At 41.1% G+C, this 19,230-nt stretch overlaps 2 pseudogenes; both read right to left on the reverse strand.

Annotated features, from left to right (window-relative positions):
• Positions 1–49: 49 nt before the first annotated feature.
• On the reverse strand, positions 50–18,728 carry LOC149244705 (calreticulin-like; annotated as a pseudogene).
• Positions 14,573–16,668, reverse strand: LOC149244706 (putative glycosyltransferase 7; annotated as a pseudogene).
• Positions 18,729–19,230: the final 502 nt, after the last annotated feature.

Raw genomic sequence — 19,230 nt, forward strand, 5'->3', positions numbered from 1 at the left:
CGATTGTGCAGAATGTTATAATTTCTCGCTAAGCTAACAATATTTGAATTTATGTTAGAATCTCTACCCCAAATAACTTCCACCTAATGTGTATTACGTACAACTTGTTATGTTCAGTAGCCTCCTCATCTTCTTCTGGCTCTTCAACCTCGTCAGCTATCTCCCCATTATTAGAATCCTTATAGCCTTCCTCCTCATCATTGCTTTTCTCTTCTGCTTCAAAACCTTCTTTTTCAACATCTTTGTGTTATCCTCATGTCTCTTCTATCAACTTCTTCGCATATTCTAGATCATCAAACAATAAAAAACAATGTTCTTGATTTTACTTGACATGGCTCGATTCCTAAGTATTTTAGACTAGGGAAAACATATAATTACGGATCATCATTAAAATGTGGATTGTCAGTCATTGGCGCAAACCATTCTCCCCTGTACCTTGCATTCTTAATTTTATTTGGCTTCTATCATCCTTTGTACTCTGGATTTAGAGTGGTTGGTGCTTTCCACTCACCATCCTCCTCATCATCCCAATCCTCTGCCTTTGTGGCATCTGAACATAGAATTTCTTGTAGAATTTCGTCATATCCCTCAATTTTTTTGTCTTTTGTATATGGAATGTACTGTTTGTGTTCCCCGTCTTTTGTCCTTTTGGCATCAGGATCCTTAATTTGTTTTTGTGGGAAAATGGAAAAATATCCTAATCGGTGTATAAAGTGAAAGATTAATGAGAGTATAACATAGCGTACATAACTCAAAGATGCAACTTCGGTTGCTAACAAAAACTACTCATAACATTGAGATAGTAAACCAGCAGCTACAGCTGCATACCAGTACTTGGACTGTGTATCCAGATGATATATTCCTCTATCGCAGCTCAGTTATATTTATACAAAATGATTAAGTCGGTTAAGGCCTCTTCAGGCTGGAAGGGTCATGGCAGTGAGTATGGCAGTGGCACCTCTTCGATACTAGAAAAGTAAAGGCGGTGAAGTGGTGTAGGGGGCGTTCAGTGAATTGACAAATGATCGTAATTATTTCCAACACTCCCCCTTAATTACGATCGACAATATAACCATGACTCAACAAAACTTAAACATGAATGTTGGTCTAAATCTCATCTATGCTCACAATGGTTCAAAATTTTGACCTAAACTCTTGTGATCGATTTCCTTTTCCTTTTCTTCCAGATCCTGTATCCTCTGAATTGCTTCATCTTTGTCTTTTTGTTGTAGGCTTCAAATTTCAGTTTCTTCATTTGTTGTTGCAGCTCTTCCAAAACATAGAAAATCATTTCAGGGTGTCCATGGACGTCCTTTACCTCTTCAAAAATCTGTTCGTATGTGGACTGCTGCCACATGTCATCTTCTATAGTTTGTTCTTCATCATCAATCTTCTGATTATCAATTTGCTGCAACATAAGTTCATAATAGAATTTAATCTCTTCAGGGCTCCAATACATGAAAATTTCATTTTCATTTTCAATATCATCCATATTGTCTTCAATATTCATAGCTGCAATTTCTATGCAGGCATCATCAATACATGGTTTTTCAAGCCATGCTTCAAGTAACTTTAATTCTTCTTCATGTTTTGTTGCTTCATCTCGGTTGCTTCCACACACAAAATCATTTTTAAGTTTATATGAAAAAACATTTTGAGAACCATATTGGTTCTGTTCATTATGCTCTAGACTGAGAGATTTCTCCTCTTCTTCCTTCTTTAACTTTGTGGATGTCTCATAATCTTGAGTCTCCACCTTTGCTTCTACAAATAGGTTTTCTTCCACTTGGTTTTCAGACACAAGTGGGTTTCTCTCACCAAATAACAGTCTATCAATAAGATGTTTATGTTGCATCATCTGCAACCACTCGTCATGAGTTAATTGTTCTTCATCAAATTTAACATCAACAATTTCAATTGTTGGATCCACTAAACCAGATGCTTCTCCATTGGCAACATTATCTATGCCAAAATCAACATCTACTGATAACACACCATCAACATTGTGATCCACTTTCAAGTGAGATTCACAAAATCCTTCATCTCTCTGTAGATTCACTACTACAAATCCATCTTCATTCTCATCTTCAAGCACTACTACAATAGGCTGAACAACACTACTTTCTTCGACTTGATTACTCCCCCTTGCACCAAATTCTACTTTGAGGATATTCCATGCTTCATTGGAAGTTGTAGCTTCTGCTACCTTGCACAAAAACTTCTCATCCAATCCTTGTTTTATAAAATTTAATGCTAAATCATCACATACTTCATCATATGGCTTGTTAGACGAATGTTCAATTAAGTCTTTAGCTCGAAGAAATGTTAGCATTCTAATAACCCATAAATCAAAATATTTACCAGTAAACATAGGTGGTGGTAGCAGATCAAAGCTACACCAATCACCTTCGATTTCTTCTTTGTCTTCGGCTAGACTTCTCAGTTCCTTGGCTTCAGCCTAAACTTCTCTAAACATGGCAATGATATTTTCCTTTTGTTTTCAATTCATTTTCTTCATCTGCCTCAGTCGTGCTTTGCGACCCGCGACCATTGTCTTTCCTCTATCTTATAGCTGCTTTCATGATTGAATGAAGATATCTTCCATATCGCCCCCGAAAAAAATATGATTTTTAATATGCACCTCATAAGGCGCAATTTTCATCCAAAACACCTTTACGTGATTTTTGACTTACAACTTCATTCTGGTAACTTTCAGGGGACTTTTCACACTAAATTTATGCCTCCTCTTAATTTACACCAAACATACGTTGTTTATTTTAAGGAAAAAAAAACTTTCAATGATACGCTGACTCTTCAAGGCTAACAGCAACGTAGACATTCAACCACACAAAAACTGCAGCTGCCCTTTTCAGCTCAATCCACGACACCTCAATATGGCGAGTGGCTCTGCAATCTGGTGCAGAATTTACATATTCAACGACGGTTCCATTTACGCTTTTCCTTCTTCTTCCAGCGGTGCTAGTTGCAGGGTGAGGGACAATAATATCTTGAAGAATATGAGGTCGATGGAGAATATAAATATTCGATGGATTCTATTAAGAAATCGATACAAATCGTAGGCGCCTCCAAATTTGGAGCAGTCCTCCCCACACAAGGCAGTTATACGTGACCCTCACACAGGGCCATGCTACATAGAATTTACTTTTGAAATGCTGCAGAGCATAGTCAGTTATGCCATGATTTGCAAAAATCACACAACACGTTCTCCAAAAATTAGAGCATCAGCTTCATGCAAATTGCACTCATAACCAGACCTCCTTTCACCAAACCAGTGACTACAAACTTCACTGGCTCTTCAAACGAGTGATGGGTGACAGTATGAGCTTCTATAGTTTCTTTTCATAACATGGAAGCTTCAACTCTAATCAATCGATGGACTCTTATATACTCCACGTACAGAAATTACCAATTGCTCGTACCTCAGCCACTTCACACCACAATACTTTATGGTGTTCTCACACACTCACTGCAACTCAAACCCACGGGAAATCGACCTCAATGGTCACTGTATCACACGTTGACTCACGCACACAAGTAGCTCATTCCTTAGTTTCTACTTCATGCTAGCCGACACTGGCTTACACTCCAACCACACCATGACTTCACTACAACTCTACTACAACTGAGTAGGGGTGGCTTTATCTTCAGACAATCTTCTCTTCACAATAAGAACATGCTACGAACTTAATGTGGTTGGTGGTTGTTCACATAGCAATGACCATCTCTCTTTGCAAATGATTCCTTCAACAATTCCTTGCTCATTTGGCTTTGATACCAATTGAAAGATTAATGAGAGTATAACACAATGTACATAACTCAAACATGCAACTTCGATTGCTAACAAAAACTACTCATAACATTGAAACAGTAAACCAGCAACTACAGCTACATACCAATACTTGGACTGTGTGTCCGGACTATATATTCTTCTATCACAACTCAGCTATATTTATACAAAACTATGAAGTCGGTTAAGGCCTCTTCAGGCTAGAAGGGTCATGGTGGTGAGTATGGCGGTGGCGCCTCTTCAATACTGGAAAAGTAAAGGCAATGAGGTGGTGTAGGAGGTGTTCGGTGAATTGACAGACGATCGTAATTATTTCCAACATAAAGTTCCAGAATATTTCTCATTGTTATCAATGAGAACGATATAAGTAGCAGCAGGGTGAAGAATAAAATATAAACATGAGTAAATTGATTTGATTCATGCGATACATCCTTCTTAATAGGATGGTCCTTTCTAGCATAAGCAAGAATTGCATGAATCTTATTAGTCCCTGCCGTCCAAGCATGGACTATAGTAATCGGAAATGAGCACTTTAGCATTATTAGTGCTGCTTTTACTCCTCGCTTATCAACTATAAACCAAGTTTTGTAGACACATATTGATAAATCATGTTATTTGGCCTCTTCCTGAGGACCGAAGCTAATCCGAAGCTAAAGCATATGTTATAATTTTGTGTTTGCTTGATATTTTGAAACTGGTAAAAATACTACCTAATCTAATGCTGGCATTAGTCGACGACACTAAATGTTAGCTCCGCTATTTTGGATTTCCATGGACTACATGGTATAATAGAGGAAGCATCAACCCTACTTGTACGCCAGGGTATGCCTACCACCACTACTTATCACCGCTTGTACGCCTGCCACTCCTACCTGCCACAACTTCCAGGTGCCATCTCTTATGTTTGCATGTAACCAGGTGTAATCTTATTCCAAATCTTATTGCAGGACTGGCAGCACTGGAAACTCGCCATACAGGGGGAATGATTCATGAAGAAAGGAAAATGAATCATGAATAAAAAAATACAGAAGTAAAAATATAGAAGTTACTTCCTACTTCTACCCATCGCTAGCGCTCTATGATTGACCCTGCTCAACTGCTGAATGCAACCCTGCTCAACTGCTGAATGCTTTTACAATATTGTTGTATTATCCAGCCTACAGCCCTGGAATATTCCAGGGTTCATCTAATTGTGTCATTGACTAGTACAGGGTTGGCTCTGAAGGAGAAGGAAGGAGAAGGAAGGAATAAGCCTTTACCCAGGAGCCTTTCACCTTCTGCCTTCAACTTGGAACCACTTCTACAGACAAGAACCTGCATTTTCTTCGCATTTTGCCAATCTGAAATTGGTGATCTTTGCTCAAAAATTCTTGTCCAGAAAAATATTGTGGCTATTAAGGTCCTTGTGAACACAGGTGGGAGTTGATGCAGATACTCCAACCCCTCTGCGATGTCCAGAGCGATCTGCAGCCTCTGGTTCCATGACAAGTTCGAACCCCCTGCATGTGACCGTGCGCTATGGATATAGTTGCTAAGGGACCCATTTTCAGTGTACTCAAAGACAAGGTACGAGTCCTGGTCCGACGATTCTTCAATGCAGATGCCGAGCAGAGTGACGAGACTCGTGTGGTGGAATCTGTGAAGGGCATTGATCTCCTTTGATACCTGCCCTCTCATCTATTTGATCGCCACTCTGCTTCCATGCAGAACCGCTTGGAAGACGGAATTCTTGATTCTGTGCACCTCGCTGAAATTGTTTGTGGCCTCCTAAAGTTGTTTGAAGGAAAAGCCTATCAATCTGTCTAATGCCAGCAATTCCGACATGTTCGAAAGAATGCTTGATTCGATCTTAAAACCATCCACATCGCCTGCATCTAGCTTTATTATCTCTGGTTTTCTTCGCCTCTTTCTTGAAAATCAAATGGCTCCCAGAAGCCCTAGTCCAAGAAGTAGTTCTCATCCTACGGATGCAATAATTGGTACATAAATATGGCTGGAGCTCTTGTGGGAGGAAGGTGCGGGGTTATAAATGAAGGCAGGCACCTTTGCTATAGTAGGAGGAGGGGGTGGAGAGAATGGGGTAGAAGGGGGAATCACAGCGCTGTGGTCGAGGGGAATTAGCAGAGTTGTGTAGTAATGGCTGCGGGGGACATTGGGCTGATAGTTTATACTGTCAATGAAAAAGATGGAGGCAGTGGTGGTGGCGCTGGCAATGGCAATGGTAATAGCAACAGCAACAGCAACCCATCTGGGCTCAGACACTGGCGAAGTCTGTGCAGGAGAAGAAATTGGAAGTGAGGCATGCATTCGAGATAAGACAGGCAACACTTGATCTCCATACCTCCGACACCTGGGAAGCATGCTCTTGGCGTGGCAACGTCTCTTTTTAATTTAATTTAATTCACTTTATTATTTTTATTTTTTAACATTCTCATATCTAATGGCTTGGTTCAATCTTCATGGGGCTTGCTTATGGCTTCTTCTTCGGGCATGGCCTTGCTTCTGGTGGTCTTCATGCTCAGTGGGGTATGGACTTCGAATAGCCATGATTGAAAACTGGTGAGCTGCTGAATTCTGCTTTCTGTCACAAATGTAATGGCAACGGTATGGCTTAACTAGAGGGAATGAACCATTTCAGGTTTCACAATTTGTAGCATCTAATAATGCACAAATTCACATATCTGCACCGTCAAGGTCTGTGCAAACAAATGTTCCAATGCAGGTGGCATTGGAAACTTTGGAGGACATGTATTTGGCTTGCTGCAGGGGAGCAATTTCAGAGTGTCTCAGGCTGCAAGCTCACAAGATATCCAAGGCACCATAGATTTGATGCGCAGGTCCTCAGAAACACAAAATGATTCTCATGATCAACATGGTATGGTGCACCAGGGAAGTAGACAGTTTACTGATGCGCAGTTGTTGAGGTCTTTTGAATCATCTATTTACGACACTCATCAACTGTTGTAGCTCTGATCTGTTTGGTCATACGACAGTATTTTCTTTGCCGTCGGACTTGAAGCTAACTGTTAAAACTTCATTATGACAATTATCTATATTCTCTAGTTGCAAACAATTACTTTCAAGTTGCAGTTACTCTTGCTTAATTTGCTTGTTACCATGTGTGGTCCTGGTTGTTGTCTTTATCTAGAGTACAATATCATATTCGAATGGGTTTTGCTAATTTAGGTCAATATGGGTAACATCATCTATGCACATGGCATCAATTTGATGATTACATTGATAGGCTGAACTCAGGGAATGGGTTTATAAGTTGTCCCTCTATTTCTGTTGAATTTTTTAGCACTATTTTGTTTATGGATTTGATTCGACCTCATCATTTCATGGAGAGACAATGATACCAGGTAATTGACAGTAATTTGGAGTTGTGTAGGATCTTTTCCATTTTGTACGCAATTTCCAACCCAGCAATCGCCAAATCTCCTATTATTACAATATTTGGGTGCCTATTGCAGTAGTTATTGGTTATCAGTTTGGAGATTTATCCCAGCAGGCCATGATCTCTCTTCTTGATGTATGTGATGGTTTAAAATTGAGGAATATGGACTTGTGTGTATGGCATCTCATTAAATGATCAATGGTTGATCTCCCTTTAATCTTTATGTACATTCAACAATATCATATTTTGACTTGTTATACGTATATTTCATATTATAACTTGTTAATTTTCTTCTTAATCTTTATGTATATTCAACAGTATCATATTTTGTTTTGACCTGTTATATGTATATTTCATATTATAACTTGTTAATTTTCTTCTTAGATGTCCACTATGGCAAACACTATCCACCATGCAGACTCACCTGCCCGGCATTCGCAGGGCAAGTTGAAATCATTCATGGTTCATGGTGGTTCCAACCTATTTGGTGATACTTTGAGTCAGTTCCATTTAATTTTGTAGCAATCTTATCTTCCATTGTCGGAATCTGGTGATATAAGAATCGAAGTTTCTATTGATCCAAAACTTTAATTGACATTTTGATATAGGTTGGGGCAAAAGTTTAGCATAACTCAAAGTTTGGGTCAGTTCCGTCTAATTTTGTAGCAATCTTATCTTCCATTGTCGGAATCTGGTGATATAAGAAATCGAAGTTCCTATTGATCCAAAAATTGCATTCTTATTAAATTTGTGACTAGAAAAAGTTGGTATTGTCTATAATATTAACTTGTATTTGAACCTTAGTATAGCATTTAGTTAAATGATCAATTACTGATGTTTCTTAATTCATTAAGAAACCTAATTTCTTTCAATATATTTGATATATTTTAGCCTCTTGCAAATTTAGATACTAAGAGGATGAAGTATCTCATTACAGTCCATTACAACCAATTTCCTGGGAAGATGTTAAGTTTCTTTTATGGGGAAACCAGAGTTTAGAAGTCTAACTGTCATCTTCATATTCAGGGGCTCTACATGGTGAAGTAATCTTTATATTCAGGGGCTTACTTTGATGAACTATTTGCATGGTGATTCCCTGTTTGAATATTTCAATCAGATTCTTAATAAATACCTACTCCAAGATAGATTGTGTTGAACCATCTTCGAGAAGGTTTCAGCGATATCACTAGTCTATGCCATTCATGGTTTCAGCCCTGCTCAGTGATGATTCTGGCCCAGTGATGATTAATAATTGATGTCTTTTATATATTTTGATTTCTGGTTATTTAGCACCTAATTACTGGATGTTGAGAGGGACACACACTCTCAGCACATAGATGTTTAATAAATTTGGGATAAAACCAATGGTTATTTAGCACCTAATTACTGTATGTTGAGAGGGACCCACACTCTCAGCACATAGATGTTTAATCATCTCAGCCTCCTAATCCAGGTGGATATTGGTGGCCACCTGCCAAGTCCACCTGGACCCCCACCATTGTCTTTCTCAGCATTTTCAGTTTCCTTAATTGTAGCACAACATACTATTTTTAGCAGTTTTTTCGGGTCCTAAACTTCCGGAGCCAGTTTGAGGCCCTAAACGACGTTTTTTGGGGAATCCGGGGGCAACATGGGTCCATGGAATGGACCGATGTTGCCTGTTCCAACAATGATAGTGCTCGGATAGATCTTTCTAATGAGCTATTGTACGCGTCAAACAGAGATCATATGCCAAAGTTACGACCCCGGGAAGTTGATGTACCAATTTACCCCAAATGGGGCCCACAGTTTGGCGTTTCATCTCCTAGGGTTAGGTTTTGGAATGTTAAGGGTTTTTCCATTGTTTCTCAACAATAAATAGGCCTTCGAGCCTCATTGTAACACAGTTCAGAGGCATGTAGCCATCACATCTCTTCTCAGAGATAAGCTACCATCGCCCTAGCTGGTTTATTTCCATTTCTAGTTGTAAGCATATTTCAGTATTTTCCATTAATGAAATGAAGTATTATTTCCGTTGCATCTTTGTGTATATGGTTATCTCTGTAATTTGTTGCGTTCCTGTTTAAATCTGGATCAGTGGTATCAGAGCGATCTGCTTTTTCTTTGTTTTTCTTTGCATGTTCCCAACAAGGTCGGGATATAAAGCGTTAGGGCTTGAACTGGTTGAACCTTTGCAAGACCAGCCTCGCAAATCCCGACGGCCTCCCATGGCGGACGAGAAGAAAGACGAGGGGGCAGGAGATCCCATCAAAATCTTGCTCGAAGAAGTGCTCGAGCGACAACGGAACGCGATGATGGACAACTTTGCCCAGATCCTTCAGCGGCTACCCAGAAGCGGCGCATCGGCTTCCAGCAGCTCCTCTGGAAACGCCACACCCTTTAAGGTAAAAGTTAATTTTGAAATCCCCATATTCGAGGGTCAGATAGACGCCGATGCCATAGATAAATGGTTAAATCTGCTAGAGGGTTATTTTTCTTTTCATGAATTTTCGAGTCGGGAAAAGATTGTTTTTGCTCTTCTCAAAGAAGCCCCCCACGTCAAGGACTGGTGGGAAACCTACTGCAAGCAGAAGGATGAAAGTACTGGCTCACTATTTTCAGCCGCACCCACCCGGGATTCGTTCCGGGATGCCATCAAGGAGCAGTACTACCCTGTCGGAAGCTATGAGGATGAATACATAAAGTGGACCACGCTGTGGCAGGGAAGGGACCAAGACGTGCCGGAGTTCACCAATCTGTTCCATACCCTTCGCACAAAGTTGGGTATCAAGGATTCGGAGCAACATTTGATACTCAAATACCGTGGCTGCCTGCACAAGTACATCCAGGAAGAAATACAATTCCTAAACATCCCCTCGCTCGGCGCAGCATATCGGTATGCCATCAAGGTCGAGCAGAAGTTTAAACAAAAGAAGCGAGACTTTGGATCTGCGAATCCAAAGCAGGGGAAAGGTGACCCTAAACCACAGAACAAAGGACAGAGCCAAGGCGGGACAGCCCAAGACAACCAGCCGAAGCTGCAAGCAAAGAACAATGTCGCGAAGCCGAGAAAGGACACTGGAAAATGGTGCGAGTTCCATAAGAGCTCCATTCACAACACACGTGAGTGTCGGGCCAAGCAGTCATTGGTGGCTGAGCTAAAGCTTTCAGAATCAGATGCATGTTCTGACTCTGAGTCAGAACCCGATAAGGGGTGTGAAAAAGGGAAGCAGATCATTGATGCGGATCCCAGCGCCACTGTTGCTACCGCAAAGGTCCAGAAAATGAACCCGAAGATACAGAGGAGGAGGAGCGTCTCTTCCACTCCCAGATGTGGGTAAAGGGCTCCCTGATACAGTTCATTGTTGATAGCAGGAGTCAAAAGAACCTCATTTCGGCAGAGGTTGTGAAGCGGTTGGGCTTACCGACCACAGCACATCCACAACCATACACCATTGCGAGATCTTCGAGTGAGCCAACAGTGTCGCCTTCCATACAACATCAAGCCCTTCACGGATGAGGTATTGTGTGACATTGCTCCCCTTGAAGTTTGTGATGTATTACTAGGACAACCATACTTGTGGAAGCGACATGCTGTGTATGAATCAAGACCCCGTGCTGTTATTATTACATTACGAAACAAGTTGTTCAGGATACCAGAGGTAGCACCACCTGCCACCATCTCTTTGATTACTGCAAAACAATGCAGTAAGATCATTTCCAAAACTAGGAAATTTGTTTTCCTGATGATACGCCCTCAAGGGAAGAAGAAGACAGTGGCCGCGGCCTCCAAATGGGGTCCCTCTGCACGACAACTACAGATGGACAAGATTGTGGAGGAGTACGAAGACATCTTCACCTCCTCGGCAGGGGTTCCTTTGCACTGTCAAGTCAAGCACTCCATCGATCTGACCCCAGGTGCGCCGCTACCCAATGGACCAATTTATCGGCGCTCCATTCTGGAAAACAATGAAATCAAGAGGCAGATTCAGGAGCTCCTGCAGAAAGGTCACATCCATCCGAGTTCATCGCCCTGTGGGAGCCCGATCGTGTTGGTACAGAAGATGGATGGGACGTGGAGACTTTGTATTGATTACCGGGCGCTGAACAAGATCACTGTTCGTAATAGGTACCCGATCCCGCAGATTGATGACCTCCTAGACCAACTAAAGGGGGCGAAATATTTCAGCAAGATCAATCTGAAGTCAGGATATCACCAGGTACGAATCGAACCCTTAGATGTGTGGAAGACTGCCTTCAAATCCAAGGAGGGCCTCTTCGAATGGTTGGTCATGCCTTTCAGATTGACGAATGCTCCTGCAACCTTTATGAGGTTAATGGATGACATCTTGTGGCCATTCACCAACTCCTTTGTAGTAGTATACTTGGATGACATTCTGATCTTCAGCCAGAGTTGGGAAGAGCACCTCCACCACATCCGACAGGTTCTCCAAACACTGCGGCAACACAAGCTATGTGCCAATTTGGAGAAATGCACTTTTGGCATGACCGAGGTTCAGTATCTGGGATACATCATTGATGAACAGGGGGTGCATGTCGATCCAGCCAAGGTCCAAGTCATTCAGGATTAGCCCTCTCCAACCACTCTAACAGAGCTCCGCAGCTTTCTACGTCTTGCCAACTTCTACCGTAGGTTTGTGCTTGGGTTTTGTCATATTTCTTGGCCCTTGAGTCAAGTCACCAAGGGAGGGGCGAAAGCAAAATTCTTTTGGTCTGAATCTCAACAGAAGGCATTCAGGGAGTTGAAGGATCGCCTCTGCACGGCACCAGTGCTCGCGTTACCAGATTTACAACAACCATTTGAGGTCGAGACAGATGCCTCCGACTATGCTATTGGGGCAGTCCTTACTCAACATGGACATCCAGTGGCATATCACAGTGAAATGATTTCAGACACAGTCAGGAAGTACCCCACTTATGATAAGGAGATGTATTCCATTGTACATGCCTGCCGACAATGGAAGCATTACATTTTGGGGAAGGAAACGGTCATCTACACAAACCACTGACCCCTACAGTTCATACAGACCCAAGGGAAATTGCAGAATGATCGCCATCAGAAGTGGTCTACATACCTGCAACAGTTTCACTTGAATATCAAGTATAAAAAGGGCAACACCAATAATGTTGCAGATTTCCTCAGTCGACCACCGATCATGGCGCTGACCACCGTGCTCAACTCTTGTGGGCACGAGACTTCAGATTGGCCACTTCTCTACAAAAGCGACCCAGAATTCGGCCACACATACCAGGCACTCTTGGAGGGTCGGCATGTTGCAGATTTTCACCTCCAGGATGCCCTATTATGCCACCTCAGTCACCTTTGTGTTCCTTCAAGCGAGCGTGCCAAGATGATTTGGGAAGCACACTACAGTCGGGCTGCTGGGCATTTCAAGGTCGAGAAAACAGTGGCAGTACTGAAAAATTATTTCTATTGGCCGAATCTTGGACAGGATGTTGGGAAGTACATCTGATCATGTACTGCCTGTTCCATTGCCAAACCGACCATTAAGAAGCAAGGCCTCTATACCCCGTTGCCTACCCCTAGTCGACCTTGGGAATCCATCTCCATGGATTACATGTCAGGCCTTCCTTCCACTAAGCATGGAAATGACTGCGTTTTTGTGGTCGTCGACAGGTTCTCGAAGATGGCCATTATGATGGACTGCAAGAAGAATATCACAGCAGAAGCCACTGCTAAACTCTTCTTTGAACGAGTGTGGGTGCACTTTGGGATCCCACAGTCTATCATTTCAGATCGGGAGAGTCGGTTTCTCAGCACATTTTGGTCCAGTCTCTGGTCAATGCTGGCCACCAAACTCATGAAGTCCACAGCCTTCCATCCTCAAACTGATGGCCAGACAGAGGTTGTCAATAGGATGATTGTGCACATTCTGCGCATGTATAACTCAAAGCATCCCCGCACATGGGACGAGAGCCTCCCCTATGTTAAGCACAGCTACAACCGAGCTCTTCACAGCTCCACTGGCCATAGCCCTTTTCATGTGGGTTTGGGATTCCAGCCACTATGCCCCATTGATGTGGCCATGCCACTTGCAGCTACTCACATGAATTCAGCTCATGTCCAGTCCGAAACAGATAAGGCCACCAGCTTCATTGAGCGCATCCAACATATTCGCCAGTAGGTCCATGACATTCTTGAGAAATCAAATGCCAAGTACAAGCAGCGACATGATCAACATCGGGTGCCACACAAGTTTCAGGTGGGCGACAAAGTCTGGTTGCATTTGCAAAAGGAACGCCTTACTAGAGCCTATCGGAAATTGAGACCACTCCGATATGGTCCTTACACCAATACTAAGGCTATGGGAGACAATGCATTTGAGCTCAGCATTCCCCCATTCCTTGGCCTGCACCCAGTGTTCAATGTGGACCGCCTTCGGCCATACTTTCCACCATTGCTAGACACATCCGACATTGCAGAACAGCTCAAACCCACAGAATTAAATCTATATTGCATGGAACAAGCTGCAACTGATCGAATCATGGACACACAGATCAAGAACACGCGCTAACAGAATATCCAACTGTATCGAGTTGTCAAAGCAGGCCAACTCCTTCAGTAGGGCAAGTGGCTCACAAGGGAACAAGTTCAGCAGAAGTTTCCTCACCTCATGGAGGAGCTCAATGCAATGGGGACCATTGCTTCCTAAGGGGGGAGGAATGATCCAGGTGGATATTGGTGGCCACCTACCAAGTCCACCTGGACCCCCACCATTGTCTTTCTCAGCATTTTCAGTTTCCTTAATTGTAGCACAACTTACTATTTTTAGCAGTTTTTTTGGGTCCTGAACTTCCGGAGGCGTTTTGAGGCCTTAAACGACGTTTTTTGGGGAATCTGGGGGAAACATGGGTCCATGGAATGGACCGATGTTGATCGTTCCAACAATGATAGTGCTCGGATAGATCTTTCTAATGAGCTATTGTACGCGTCAAACGGAGATCATATGGCAAAGTTACGACCCCGGGAAGTTCATGTACCAATTTACCCCAAACGGGGCCCACAGTTTGGCGTTTCATCTCCTAGGGTTAGGTTTTGGAATGTTAAGGGTTTTTCCATTGTTTCTCAACAATAAATAGGCCTTCGAGCCTCATTGTAACATAGTTCAGAGGCATGTAGCCATCAAATCTCTTCTAAGAGATAAGCTACCATCGCCCTAGCTAGTTTATTTCCATTTCTGGTTGTAAGCATATTTCAGTATTTTCCATTAATGAAATGAAGTATTATTTCCGCTGCATCTTTGTGTATATGGTTATCTTTGTAATTTGTTGCGTTCCTGTTTAAATCCGAATCACCTCCTTTGGTGATAGATATGTCTGAGAGATTGAGTGCCACCACCGAGACATCCATGTTTTTGAATGGCTTAACTAGAGGGAATGAACCATTTCAGGTTTCACAATTTGTAGCATCTAATAATGCACAAATTCACATATCTGCACCGTCAAGGTCTGTGCAAACAAATGTTCCTGACCCTCTGTACCATGAGATGCTGAGGATACCGAAGGAACAGGAGTGAATTAGAAAGCCTCATGAAGAAGAGGTACTTCCAGAATATTTCCATATAACTTCTCTATTCTAAATTTGCTAAATTTGTTGTGCAAGATTTGGTAAGTTTGCTTTCTGCTATTGCTAGATTTGTTCAGCCAATATTTATTAGTTTACCTAGATCCTGATGTTAGCTTATTGGAAGCTGCCTAAGTATGTATATGAACTTGGAGCATCATTTTAAGCTCACTACATACATTTCTTTCTATTTATGACAGAATACACGAATCAGAGTTCAGTTTGAGAAGGAATTGGAAGAGCTGAAGAGATTTTATCTTTTTTTGGTGACTTGTATTATCTGCATTCTCAGTTAGCATTTGATTTCAATTTTATGTTGATTGCAAATTTGCAAACCATGTCTCAAAACTTCATCTCACATCATTCACTCCCTGGGAGGAGAGCTTGGTGAAATCCTAATCATATATTTGCCATTCCAAGCATAGTTTTCAAAACTGGCCGGTCTGAACTAGAAACCAGTCAAATCGGTCGGTTCATTAGCCCTAGCCATCAAACCAGTTGGAAACCCGGTTTTCTGAGCGGCTAGTGGATGAAAAACATGTAGGTAGTAAAGAAGCCCTAGAACTACTCAAAAGTCTAGATCTTCCTTTGGATTCTCCTTGCACTAAAAGTACCTGATCCTCAAGAAGCTGGAAAACAAAGAGAGCTATGAGGAGGTGGATGCCATTTTGACAAGGATACTTACATTCTCAAAATTTCCAACAATGTCCAACCAATAATACTGAAAAAAATAGTCATTCTCAATATAAATCTTGTTGGTCCATTTCTTCTTCTCTTTGATCATAAGATAAACAAGAGCAGACTGGTCATCAGAATCAGTTTAGGTTCTGTCAGGCAGCACATCAGTTAAAATCTTAGCAAAGGACTCATACAGAGGACTCTGAGGCCCCATCACAGCCCACCTCTCCATGAAATCCATGGACCATTCATAGTTTCTCATAAGAAAAACCCCCACATTGATTCCCAACCAGCTCCTTTTCTTATAAACATTTTCCTCCCATCCATGGACTATGAAATTGAAGTCCTTGTACTTCTCCAATGGGTGCTCAAATTCCATGTCTGTGATCACAGCATCTGAGTCCATCCACCATATCCACTCAGCTTCAGGGTGAGCCACCATGGCTGCCCTAATCAAAGGAATTTTGGCCCAGAAAGTGTACATTTTCTGATTAAGGAGGATTCTGTTGTAAAACATGTCCAAGCCATGGATCTTGCAGTAATCCTGCTTGTTTTTGAAGCACCTCAGAAGCAGATGATGATGGGCCTTCAACCATTTTTGTCTCTTGAGGTAAAGTCAGAATTAGCATAGAAATTATCAAAACTTTTCTCCCACTCATCCATTGACCGATACAAGGATTCCTCTTCTTTGCCATTCATTTCATGTTCATTGCTCTGATTCTGTTGAACAACAGAACTCACATTTTGATTTTCTTGAGTACCAGCAGTCACATTGGTATCATCAAACCTCTGGATCCTGAAATTCCATTGTGCTGAAGATTGTTGTGCTTCAATTGTGACAGCTCTATAAGCAATTCCATAAGAGAAAATTCTCCATAAACTCCAACAGAGTACCAGAGCAACAATGACCAGTGCCCAAAACATGAAAAAATCACAAAGTTTCCTCTTCTGCACCATATTGGCAGACATAATTTCAAACTGTGAAGCTTTCACCATGAACCCTCTATCTCTGTAATAGGGTTTTGCTTCACATCTGCCACAGCTCATCCACTCATCTGTTCTACTCTGTAATATAAACAAATACAACCATGGGATGAATCGAAAGCCTCATTATTCTCTCCCTTGTGTAAGTTCTCATATCAATGCCAAAGTAATCATGATGGGGACTTGTGGCCAAATTATGCAAGAATTAAAATGACAGTTAAGAGAAGAATCTTTCACTAACTTGAAACTCAGCTCTCTATATGGTAGTCGATACCTTCTGCTGTTCACCTGTAACATCCATTCACTATGTGGCCAAACGCAGCCCATCTGTAAAAGTGGCTGTGCTTTTTTTTGAGGTATGCTATTATATTTATTAAGGAATCATGACAAAACAAAAGTTCAGGTTGTGAAATCATTTTCACAGCAAGTTATGTAATGTTTCTGGCACTTTTTTATTCATTTCATCTGTTCTACTCTGTAATATAAACAAATACAACCATGGGATGAATAAAAAGCCTCATTATTCTCTCCCTTGTGTGAGTTCTCATATCAATGCCAAAGTAATCATGATGGGGACTTGTGGCCAAATTATGCAAGAATTAAAATGACAGTTAAGAGAAGAATCTTTCACCGACTTGAAACTCAGCTCTCTATATGGTAGTCGATACCTTCTGTTGTTCACCTGTAACATCCATTCACTATGTGGCCAAACGCAGCCCATCTGTAAAAGTGGTTGTGCTTTTTTTTGAGGTATGCTATTATATTTATTAAGGAATCATGACAAAACAAAAGTTCAGGTTGTGAAATCATTTTCACAGCAAGTTATGTAATGTTTCTGGCACTTTTTTATTCATTTACAAAGCGCGCTATTCGAATTAGTGCATTATTTGATATAAAGCAGTTTTGTGTTTGAAATTCATTTTATTTTAATTAGCTTCATGAGAGATTTTCAGGCCACTGACACCTACTTCTTTGTAGGTCATGACAACATTTATGCCATCCCCACCTGCAGAATAACAGACCTTATTAGCTTCTTGTTAAAATATTATGTTGTTCTTCTTAGTTTTAGCTTATTTCTATTTTAGTTATTGACTTCCTCTTTGAGTTTCCAGGAGACTGATATTGGTAGACAAGTGAATGGACTGCGAAAACATTCTTGTGCTGACATTTGAAAGCTAGTAAAAGAGCTCATAAGGTCAGTTCACTTTTGGTTCACGAAGGTTCTTGTTCGTTTTCTTGCATGACTTTGCAGAAGTGACAAATAGGAGCACCGATAATATTTCACTATATCTTAGTGGGTTTTGCAAATATTATTACATGGTCATCTGCTTTCATCATGAATGATCCAGGGTAGATACCTTGAGAGTTCATGATCTTCAAAATATCCAGTGCATATGGTCTCACCCCACTTCAGTACTAACAGCACAGCCAGTTTGTTGTCATGCCTTGTGGGCTGCCTTTGGCTTGGGTTTATTTGCTTCATCTTACTTTGTTTAAACTATAATTTTATTGTGTATGATTTCACTGACACCTACTTCTTTGCAGGTCATGACAACATTTATGCCATCCCCACCTGCAGAATAACAGAGTTTCCAGGAGACTGATATTGGTAGACAAGTGAATGGACTGCGAAAAAAGAGCTCATAAGGTCAGTTCACTTTTGGTTCACGAAGGTCTGCCGTCCCAGGGGCCATGAGAAGAATGTTGCTTCCGAAATCTCGAGGTCTATATGGGGAACGCTGCTTCAACAGCTACTTCTCTTATTGGCCCAGTCGCGCCAACGTGGAAAAGCATTCTACCCCACTCAATGCAGGGACTTGCTACCTCACAGCTTCCCTTGTTTATACAGTAACCACATATGTTTGGAAAAAACATGATGTCGTAAGGTGTATCTCCACCAAAATTATTTTGGTACACATCACCGCTCAATTACGTCAAATATCCACCATCGTAGTCAAGTTTCTGCTCATGCTTCATAGAAAATTGCAGAACATGTGTCTTAACCTTGTTGTTAAATTCTAGAAACTCATACAAAATGGCAAAGAAATGTGCATATGGATGAGATTGAATCCCTTTGTCATTGGGGTCATCGTTCCATCTTCTAGCAGTGTGAAGCTACTCCCTTGTTGCAACCTCATCCTTCTTCCAATTAGATATCACGAAACGATTTTCCCATCCATTGTTGAATCACTCTTATAGATAAACATGAGTAGAGGTTATCGTAGCACAACACACGAACAGGAGAGGGCCAGCTTCACCAATCCTCTAGATGCCATTTTGAAGGTCCAAATGTGGATATCTACAACTGAAATGCAAGTAAACATTTAGCAAACAAATCTATGAAACTGAAATATACAACTGAAATGCAAGTATACGTTTAGCGAAAAGATCTATGAAACTGAAATATACAACTAAGATGCAAGTAAACAATTAGCAAATAGATCTATGAAAATGAAATATACAACTTAAATGCAAGTATACCCATCTCCAACTTTATGAAGTTATACGCAGAGAGGTAAAATTCAAAGGAAAAATCAGACATACACATGTCACTCTCTCGCTAGATCTTGTTGCATGAAGAATGCAATGTGAAAGAGAAGAAGGTGATGAGTGTTCATTGTTCGACACAGTAGCATTGCCAATGAATCATAATATCATAGAAATAAATACAAGTATTTCATCTTATTAATTTTTAAGACGAGTTATGATTCTCAATTTACAATTTTTGTCATAAACACATCATTTTAATAATTTGTTATAAAAAACAATTAACAATTT

The sequence above is a fragment of the Pinus tabuliformis genome, chromosome 8 (genome assembly GCF_031772625.1).
Source record: "Pinus tabuliformis cultivar Carrire ecotype Pingquan chromosome 8, CPIR1, whole genome shotgun sequence".
In the NCBI taxonomy this organism is placed as follows: domain Eukaryota; kingdom Viridiplantae; phylum Streptophyta; class Pinopsida; order Pinales; family Pinaceae; genus Pinus; species Pinus tabuliformis.